Raw genomic sequence first — 11,392 nt, forward strand, 5'->3', positions numbered from 1 at the left:
CTCCTTTCTTTCATGGTTTGTATCATTACTGTGGAGTAATATGTTAAATATGTTCCACCAGTAAAGCTCACCTTTAAACTGTGGGGTAACTCAGGGTGACCACACATTGTCTTAAAGTTGCAGTGAAGTATAATGAACTAATATCAGGTCATTTTCTGAGAAAAAAAGTTGAGTATAGGTTAAAAGAGAGAGAACACGATAGTGTGTGCCAGAAAGGAGGGGGATGAGGGAGCGATGGAAACATGGAAAACGCACTTCACCAGCTCATACTGCCATGCCTTTTTAGAAGCAAGTGTTTCATCTGGCGAGTCCTCCCAGTCCACCAGGTGAGCCACAGGAAGGGCAAGATAGGCATCAAAGGGGAGGAGGGGTCTGATTGTGCTGGGGAGATCAGAATGGGCTTTTTTCTGCATCCGAATGTCTTCACAGTGATACAGGCTATGGGTGGGAGGCTTTTTGTTTCTTCAGAAATAACTTAAGCTGTCTGACTTGTGGGTGTGAGATGGTGGGGGCTCCAGTCTTGTCCTTGGTGACTATGGCAACGATTCCAGTTCCAGGAAACAGTTTAACAATGCAAAGTTTATAAACTTTAAGTATTCAGGGGAAATGTAAACCAAATATGCTAAAAGCTTATCTAGAATATATGAAGTCCATGCTAAAAACTTACTTAAGATGTAGAAAATATATATGCTAATTCAAGCCTATTGAAAACTGAAACAAAGGAACCATTTAACTTTTCCTCTCTGTATAAAAGAAACTCAAAAGTCTTATTCGGGGCTCGGGATTGAAACAGAAAGCTCCCGAGTCCAACCGGCCATCAATAAACCATTTTTCCTTCTCAAAATCATTCCTGAGTCCTGGCCTCTCTATACACAAATAATTAAACCTCTCTCAAATTCTACAACAACAGCACACAAAGAATACATCCGTGAGTGCAAGTCTCATGGAAGCAGTTCTATGAATTTAAAAGAATGCAGAGCAAGTCTGCATAGGAAGAGTGGTATTTGATGAGTTCGTAATTCCTTACCAAATTGCACTGGTGCAGCCACAGTTTCAGACCTTATAATTGGGCCATGTTTTGTCATAGGCATGTGCAATATGAACTTTAATACATTTGAGAAGTATCTCTGAATGAACAGATTGACTCAGATGCATTGCCATCTGATGTCAAACTGAAGGTCCATGCTTGCAGTCCACGGGCCTGTCTTGATGCTTTCTTCCGCAGGCTCCAGGAAGGAGTGGGTTTCCTTCCGTCCATCCACTCACTCCACAGTCCTTTATGGAGCACCTACACAGAAGCCTGTGGTGCTAGGATGAGGTTCTCGTGTAAGTACAGGACAAATAACATACATGAGGAAGCCTTCCAGGTAGACAGTCTTTAGGGTTTTATATACAATACAGGAAGTGTGATGATGGCTCTTGGAGACATGCTCACTCAATTAGGGCAAGGGGAACTGTGGGGTTGATGGAAAAGAAGTGGGAATGTGACCTGCTGGGGTCAGGTCCAGGCAGTGCCTTGTAACACTTCCTCCCCGACCATATTCTGGTATCTCATGGCTTGTTTTCGATATTTTTGAGGGAGTACTACTATTTTTCCAGGATTTAAGAAAAATCAAACAGTGAAATCATTTCTGTTGGGGAGTCTCCTAATATGGTTTTACTCAGCATGAAAGTGTGAACAGAACAAGGTGCACTGACCACATCTCTTCAAGTTAAAACCCCTTTTCAAGGTAGCCATCTCTGGTGGCTGTTCTCAGGCTGTTGAGCACTTTCCTATATGTGTTCATTTCTTTTGTTTCCTTATGTAATTTCTTCTGGGCCAGCATTAGCCCCGATAAACTTCCCAAGGTCCCTGATGGAAGCATTTCAGAACGGAGGCAGTGAGGGGGAGCAGACATGAAGGGAAACAGGAGCGGGGCAGGCATCCAACCCAACCCAAGTACCCAAAAAAGCATTCATTATTACTCGGCAATAACCATGGCTGGCAGTGTAGTGTATAACCAAACAAGTACTTGTCTTGAAACACTTTTTGTTTACCGTCAGCATATTATTATCTTTCCCCATTACATTTAATACTCTAATATGGGACTTCTGGAGCCTGCATAGCCTCCTGACGTAACACATTTTAAATCTAATATCCTTCAAAGAACCTGAAACACCAGATTCGAGCTTAAATAGTGATCCCTTTTACACTTCTGCTATATATATACCACATGGGGTAGTTGACTTGAGAGGTTCCCAATGAACCAATGAACCACATCTCCCAGTATTCATGCTCCTGTGTTGTGACCTCCCATATGACTTTGGGCTTGGCAGATAAGACATTAGCAAGTGTGAAGCAAGCGGAGACTTGCTAAGTGCTTACACAGTGGGGCTTGTCTCTCTGGAAATAACTCAATCTTAGGGTGTAACCAGCAGGTAAGGAAGCCCAAGCTAGCCACATGGAAAGAAAAGGAGAAAGATCATGGCCTCCCAGCCTTCCCCACCAAAGCACCAGACATGTGAACAAAGCCATCTGAATGCAGCCTCATGGGAGACCCCAACTTTAGACCAGCAGAAGAACCTCCCAGCGCGCCCCAGGCAACCCACAGAATGGTGAGCAAATAAAATGGTTGCTGTTTTAAGTCAGTTCGTTTTTGCGCTTTATTATACAGCCGTAGATTATCGAAATATGACAGCATATAATGTTTACTCACATCAGATATGGAAAATAAATTCTTAAGACTCATAAACTCAAAGTGGCCTCATGGTTATTCTCTAGTCAAACTGCTGAGGTCCTGGCTCATCAGCTGACTTGCAGAAAAGAACATGGGCCGTGGAGTTAAAAGATAAGAGTTGTAACCCGGTTCTGCTTATTATTAGATAAATGAGTTCTTTGAGAATCAGTTTACCTGTGAGCAAATTAGGTCTTAACAATAGCTACCTCATAGGTGTTTTATTCTTAAGCCTTGTGAGTGATGGTACAGGTGTCAGTTGCGTTTTTATTATGCAGCCACATCTTTTGACTCCTAAGTGAGTGCTCTTTACAGTCCATCTCACTGTGAACCAACCCACTTACCCGCCTACAAGAGACCAGATGGTGATACAGTTTGTCTGTAACACCCTCCTGCTTGGGGGGCGGGGGGAGTCTGCACCTAACTTTCCAAGGCAGAACCACTTGGAAGCCATTACATCCATCCATAAATAGCCTTTCCTTTTTAAAACCCAGTCATCTCTTCCATGATTTGCATTGGGGGCCTTCTTTCAAAGCATCTGACCATGCAGATTCATCTGGTGAACTCTAGTATGTATTTGGGACTAGCCCCCGACATGAAAGTAGCTTTTTTTATATGAATTTACACAACATTTCAAGACATCTTCAGGAACACTTTCATTTCTCGGCAAAACGAAACTTACAGCACCAAGCAGGAAGGGGCTTCACATTTCAGATTAAAAGAGGAATGATGAAGACAGGGCAAGAGCATGACACTGGGGCTTTACAATACTAAAATAAAACAATACAAAACAAACAAACAAAAAACAATACACGAAGGAACCATGTAGGCTGTGTTCTGTTCCCACCAGTCCTTGCCAAGGTATCTGCAAAATTCTATGTGGGGATGGATGGATGGATGTATCTATGTATCAATTGGTACCTCCTAGGCTCAGACTCACGCTGGGCAGTGAGTCTTTAATGAGCTTCCCAACTTGCTGGGGAATTGCACGTAACCAGTGTGGCTCTATTGGGAGAGGACTCTGGGAATATTGTGCCTGGTCTCTTCCAGAATTCACCCCCATAAAGTTTTTCCTTTGTCGATTTTGCTTTATATCCTTTCACTTGTATAAAGCATAGCCATGAGCACAACTATCTGCTGAGTCCTGTGAGTCTAGAGAATTATTGAACTTGGGGATGGTTTTTGGGGGATGCCCAACATAGTATCAGGATCTCTATTTTTCTCTCATCTACCTACCTACCTACCTACATATTTATCTATATTCATCTATCATCTATCTTTACATTTATCTATATATAAAATTCTGTACCACATGAATATGTATCTATCAAAAAAAAAGGTTTTTGATTTATATTTGCCTCCTTCCTTCCTTCCTCCCTCCCTTCCTTCTCCCCCCATTATACAAAAGAGTTCTGCACTTATTAAAATTAAAGACAAAAATGTTTAAAGCTTTTGCTTTATATTTGTCTAAATAAAAGCCCCATACAAAATGTTTTCAGATTGAGTGGGAGAAGAAACAAAAAGAAATAACTAAATAAATTCCACTGCCTCCATCTCCAAGTAGACAGAAAACTCTTGCAGCTTTTAAATGGCAGTTTTTGTTAAACTTTTCTCCAGGTTTACACAGTAACGTTTCAAAACCTTAGGGCTGGGGAACAGATGTAGCTCAAGTGGCTGAGTGCCTGCTTCCCACGTACAAAGTCCTGGGTTGAATCCTCTTTGTACATATAAGACAGTCTATCACATAACTAGAAATACAGGTCTGCCATTCAGGAGAACACTTTTGTCACAGAGCTTGGGGATATCATATATTTTTAAGAAAGTTTTTAGATAAAGGTTTTAAAGAGATTACAGACTGTGTGAATACTGAATTGCTCCTGATTCAGAAAAAAAAAAAAGCTATAAAAGCTGTTTTAGGTCAAAGTGGAGAAATTTGAACATATACTCGACATACGATGATATTATGGAATTACTCTTAATTTTTTTTTAGTGTCATCCTTATTTTAGGAGATGCAGACGTAAGCATTTAGGGGTAAAATACCATGTTGTCAGAAAAATATATATGCTTATATACCCACATGCAAAGAGGCAAAGCCCACACAACACACTGTGGATTGTACAGTTCTTTCAACTTTTCTATATGTTGGAAAATTTTCAAACTAAAAAAGTTGGGAAGCAAAAGAAATGTTTCACTTAAAAATCAGGATATAACTGAAATTAAAATAAAATGACATAATATCAGTTATCAAAAATCAATAACCAGTCTGCTATTAAATTCACCACATTGATTTAAGAAGGACTTAGCATCTTTTGAATAAGAACTCATAGGCTTTATTTACACTTGCCTACTAGTCAGACCACATTTGACTAAACTGGCTAATTCAGTTTGTGAAATAAATCAGGTGGCTTCAATTAACTATTCTTACTTACAGGTCTTCCTCTCAAAACTGACATAATTGAATTGTTCTTATTTTTGTGATCACCTTCATTTTCATCATCATAAAGGAATATTTCTTTTTTTGTGAGGTTTTCCTTTTTAAACATTTTAATTGGAAATACTTTCAAACTTACAGAACAGTTGCAAAAATAATCCAGAAGCCACAGAGAGAATTGCAACATATACCCCATCCAGATTACCTGGATCCACTAACTTTTAACATTCTGTTGCATTTGCCATACCATTCTATTCTATCATATCATATCATATCAATCATATCTTACCACATCTATTGTCCATCCAATCATCCATCCATGCATCCACCCATCTATGTCTATCTATCTAAAGGACTATTTCTTAAGCACCTGCTATGGACAGGATGCTGGACACAGTGTATTCTTAACTGAAGGGGCCTGTAATATTTGGGATCTAGGAGATGTGACTCAAAAGGTAAAAACCACAAGAGAAAGCATAAGCAAGATGCTAAATCTGTAATATCATGAGCCCTCAGAATCTCACCATGGAAGACCTGGATGTTTCTTTACTGACCACACTGCATCACCCCTTACTGTACAGATAAGTAAGCAGATGTGTTTTTATGTAGTCAAATTTTTCAATGTTTTCTTTAGAACTCTGGGGTTGTCAGTACATTTTTGCTTGGTTGTTATTGCTATTTTGTTGCCATACTTAGAAGGACTTTCCCAATTCAAGATTATAAAAATATTTATGATTTCTTCTAGTACTTTTTTTTAGAGGTACTGGGAATTGAACCCAGGACCTCGTATGTGGCAAGCAGGTGCTCAGCCACTGAAGCTACATCTGGTCCCCTTCTAGTACTTTCACTGTTCACTGTTTTATAATTAAATTTTTGAACCATATGAAATTAAATTTCATACAAGAAATGAGGTAGGAATATAGCTTTATTTTTTTAAACTCCAAGCCAGTTGCCAAACATTATTACTACCTTCTGACATTTCTTCTGTCTCACTGACTATTCTCACATGTGGTATTTTTTAAATAAAACTTTTAGTGTGAAATATTTCAAATTTACAGGACAGTTGCAAAAATGATACCAAACCCACAGAGAACTCCAACATACTTTCCCCACCCAGATACCCAGATCCACCAACTTTAACATTTTGTCACATTTTCCTTATCATTCTCTCTCCCCATCTATCTACCTACTTACCTATCTCTTTGTCTGTCTGCCTCTCCATCTATCTATTTTCTGAACATTTGAGAGTAGGTTGTATATACCATGCTCATTGAACACTTAATGCTTCCATGTACTTTTCCTAAGAACAAGGGTATTCATTTATGGAACCACCTTAAGTGGAGTTATCAAATTCAAGAAGTTTAACATTGATCTAAAGCTTACAGTCTATACTCCAGTAATGTCTTTCTGGGTATTATCTCCTCCCTTGATATATCCTGTCCAGGATAACATATTGCTTTTTATTGTCTTTTTAGTCTCTTTATTTTTTCAATTGTGGAAACATATATGCACCATAAGCTTTCCCATCTCAACCCCCCCACACACACACACACACAAGCATACGGTTCAATGGGATTAATCACATTCACAATGTAGTGCTACCTTCCCCATCATCCATTACCATAACTTTCCCATCACCCCAAACAGAACCCTGCACCCATTAGGCAGTATCTCCCCATTCTCCCCTTCCCCTAACCTGTAGTCTACTTTCTGTCTCTGAATTTGCATATTCTAGCCATTTCATACAAGTGGAATCATCACCCAAGATCTGTCCCTTTGTGTCTGACATTTCACTCAGCATATCTTCAAGGTTCATCCATGCAGTGGCATGTATTGGAACTTCGTTCCATTTTAGGGCCCAATAATATTTTATTGTACATATAAAGCACATTTTCTTGGTCCATTCATCTGCTGATGGACACATGGGTTGCTTCTACCTTTTGGCTATTGTGAATAATGTTGCTGTGAACCTTGGTGTGCAGATATCTGCCCAAGTCCCTGATTTCAATTCTTTTGGTTATATACCTAGAAGTGGGGTTGCTGGGTCATATGGTAGCTCTATGTTTAACTTTTTGGGGAGCCATCAAACTGTTTTCCACAGTGGCTGCACCATTTTACATTCCCACCTATAATATACTAAGGTTCGTATTGCTCCACATCCTCTTCAACACTTGCTGCTTTCCTTTATATATTATATATATATAGCTCTTCTAGTGGGTGAGAAGTGGTACCTGATTGTGGTTTTGATTTGCATTTCACTAATGGCTATTGATATTAAGTGCCTTTTTATGTGCTTATTGGCCATTTGCATATCTTCTTTGGAGAAATGTCTATTCAAGTTCTTTGCCCATTTTTTAATTGGATTGTCTGTATTTTTTTGTTGTTGAATTGTAGGAGCTCTTTATATATTCTGGATGTTAAATCTTTAACATATATATGGTTTCCAAATATTTTCTCCCATTCTGTTAGCAGTCTTTTCACTTTTTGGGTAATGTCCTTTGATGCACAAAGTTTTTAAGTTTTGATGAAGTCCAATTTATCTATTTTTTTCTTTTGTTGCTCACGCTTTTAGTGTCATAGCTAAGAATCCACTGCTGAATCCCAGGTAATGAAGATTTGCCCCTATGTTCTCTCTAAGAGTTTTTATAATCTGAGCTCTTTTTTTTTTTTTTTTTTTTAAAGATTTATTTATTTATTTAATTTCCCCCCCTCCCCTGGTTGTCTGTTCTTGGTGTCTATTTGCTGCGTCTTGTTTCTTTGTCCGCTTCTGTTGTCGTCAGCGGCACGGGAAGTGTGGGCGGCGCCATTCCTGGGCAGGCTGCTCTTTCTTTTCACGCTGGGCGGCTTTTCTCACGGGCGCACTCCTTGCGCGTGGGGCTCCCCCACGCGGGGGACACCCTTGCGCGGCACGGCACTCCTTGCGCGCATCAGCACTGCGCATGGCCAGCTCCACACGGGTCAAGGAGGCCCGGGGCTTGAACCGCGGACCTCCCATATGGTAGACGGACGCCCTAACCACTGGGCCAAAGTCCGTTTCCCCTAATCTTAGCTCTTATATCTAGGTCCTTGATCCATTTTGAGTTAATTTTTGTATATGGTAGGAGATAAGGGTCCACTTTCAATCCTTTGCATGTGGATATCCAGTTTTCCCAGCACCATCTGTTGAGTAATTACTCTTCCTCCACTGAGTAGACCTGGCACCCTTGTCAAAAAGCAATTGGCCATAGATGTGTGGGTTTAGTTCTATGTTCTCAATTTAATTCTATTGGTCTATATGTCTGTCTTGTGCCAATAGCACACTGTTTTGATTACTGTAGCATTTTAAAAAGTTTTGAAATCAGAAAATGTGGGTCCTCCAACTTTGTTCTTCTTTTTTCCAGATGGTTTTGGCTATTCAAGGTCCCTTGCCATTCTATATGAATTTGATGATTAGCTTTTCTATTTCTACAAAGAAGCCTACAGGAAATTTGAATGGGATTTCATATGTGGTATTAACTCAGGCAGAATCAATGACTCCTTTTTATAACATGTATTTGGTAATGTGCACTTTATTACATGAAAGGAAATGAAATTCATGAATAACATAGCTCCAATCTTTGTGATAAATAAAATGCCCAGCTGATTCCCAAAATGCCCTCCAGTTTAAATCAATCTGGAAAGTTTCTTATGAAATCCTATTGGTGTTTGACTGAGATTGCACCATATTCACTGGGATGGTTTGAACCTGGATAGACTCCAGAATATTATGTTCTTAAAGTTAATACATTCCTATTGCAGGCAGGAGCTTTTGATTAGGTTACTTCAGTTACTTGTGCCTTTTGATTAGGTTACCTCAGTAAGGCATGGCCCAGGGTGGGTCTTAATCCTCTTACTGGAGTCTTTTTCAAGAGAATGAAATTCAGAAGAAGGGAAAGAAAACCAGAGGAAGCTAGAAGCTGAAAGCAATGGAAACCCAGAAGAGAAGGGAGAGCCTAGCAGATGCCACATGTGCTTTGCCACGTGACAGAGGCGTTCAGGATTGCCAGCAGTCGGTCTTCAGGGAGAAAGCATTACCTGACGATGCCTTTTTTTGGACATTTTTACAGCCTCAGAACTGTAAACTTGCAAGCAAATAAATCCCCATTGTAAGAGCCAGCCCATTTCTGGTATACTGCATTTCAGCAGCCTGGCAAACTAAAACATTTACAAATCAATGTAAGCAAAATGTCCTTTTCTTAAAAAACAAACAAATAGCATTTCAGTCTGTAGTCACAATAGGGATATATTTCTCTTCATTTATTCATGTCTTTTTTGCATCCCCCCCCCCCCCCCCCAGGATCCTGGCAGGAAACATGACAATCAAAGTGAGAAATTGATGAGTTTAACAAAGTGACTACAACAGTTTGAGCAGGATTTAGGGAAATCAACAAGGACGGTGCAGCATCTCAGGGGAGAGTTTTCACTACCACCCCAGGCCTGAAATGGCAAGGAAAGGCAGCAACTACTGGAACTGGGGAGAGTGCCTATGAGCAGTACCACCTAGCAAGAGCTTCATTAGAGGGACACGGCCATCACATAGCACAGCAGAGAGGGAGCCACAGGCACAAATACCCTGACCTCTCTCTCTCCTATCCTCCAGTTTCCCACAAAGGTCTCCCATTGGCCAAAGCCTAGCCTCAGCCAGCGAGCAAGGGCCTGTTGATGAAATTCATACAGCTCTGCTTCCCAGAGCAAGGTGGGAAGGGGTGGAGAGTGAATGAGGTGGGGGGAGAAGCAAATGGAAACCATCCAGACTGCTAGGTGACATAGTTACAGTCCCCCTTCCCACCATCACCTAAGTTCCTATGCCTTTTTAAAATCAGTTTCCTTCCCAAGTATTTTATAGTTTTGTTACTGTTTTGAATAGGATCTCTCCTTCCACTACCAATATGAATCAGTTATTATCTAGGTGGGAGCAAGCTATTGATTTTTCCTCATTTTTTGCACAGCAGAGTGGTCTGACAGGGTGTTTGATTCTTATTGCCTGTGTGAGTACTGTTTACTTGCTATGTGATGCAGGGCAAGTCAACAATCCTTTCTGCATCAATTCCATGATTTGTAAAAAATGGGCAGTAAGAGTATCTACTACATGTTTTTTAAAAAGTATTCAATGAAATAATATTTAATGAACAATTAAAACAGTGCCCTGCTCAAAACAAACACTCATATCTGTCAGCTACTATTAGGGTATCTAATAGAGCTGATTTAGGACACCATTTTTTCCTGTTCTTGTTTAAAATGAATAGAATATCTTTTACAGCAGTTTTAAAAATTGAACAGAAAATACAGATATTTCCCATATAGTCCCTCTCGGGCCCCACCATCCTCCCAGTTTCCCCATTAGTGTGATATGTTTGTTACAACTGATGAGTCAGTTTTGATACATTATTAAGTAAAGTGCATAGTTTCCATTAGGGTTCACTCTGCTGTTCTATGGATTTTGACAAATGCATAATGTCATGTGTTCTCCATTAAAGTATTACACAGAAGAGTTCTACTGCCCTAAACATGCCCCATGCTCCATCTACACATCCCCTCCTCCCTCCCACCAAATCCCTGGTACCCTCTGATCTTCTTACTGTCTACAGCTTTACCTTTTCCAGAATGTCATATAGTTGGAATCACAGTCTGTAGCCTTTTCAGACTGGCTTCTTTCACTGTCATTTACTATTCAATCTGGTAGATTAACCCCGATCACTATCAGCTCATCTCTCCATGCCAAACTTTCCATTTTCCAAATTCTCCCCTGGGTGGACTAGCTGGACTAAAGAACTTTAAACTTAACTACCAATATTTTGATTATTCCTACAAAAGGTCCCAATAATCGGTTAAGAAGGAAACAATTCTTTGGGGAACCACCCTTTGAGAGGCGAGGCTTTAGATGACACTAGACTCCAAGTGTAGCTGACCTTCATTAACTGCAGCAAGTGGACTAACTGGTAGCTCTACTACTGCTTAAAACAAAAGGGTCCCTTCCAGTTGGGCGGAAGGAAGACAAGGTAAATTTAGACATCATCTTTAAGCTATCTATAGAACAGTGGTTCTCAACTGCAGGGGACTTTACCCCCCAGAGAATATTTTGCAATGCCTGGAGACATCTGTGGTCATCACAACTGGAGGGGAGGGTGGTGCTCCTGGCTTCTGGTGGGTATAGGGCAGGGACGCTGCTAAAGATCCTACAATGCAACGAAGAATTACCCAGCCAGAAATGGCAATCGTGCGTGGGTT

This window comes from Dasypus novemcinctus, chromosome X (assembly GCF_030445035.2).
Source record: "Dasypus novemcinctus isolate mDasNov1 chromosome X, mDasNov1.1.hap2, whole genome shotgun sequence".
NCBI classification, from domain to species: domain Eukaryota; kingdom Metazoa; phylum Chordata; class Mammalia; order Cingulata; family Dasypodidae; genus Dasypus; species Dasypus novemcinctus.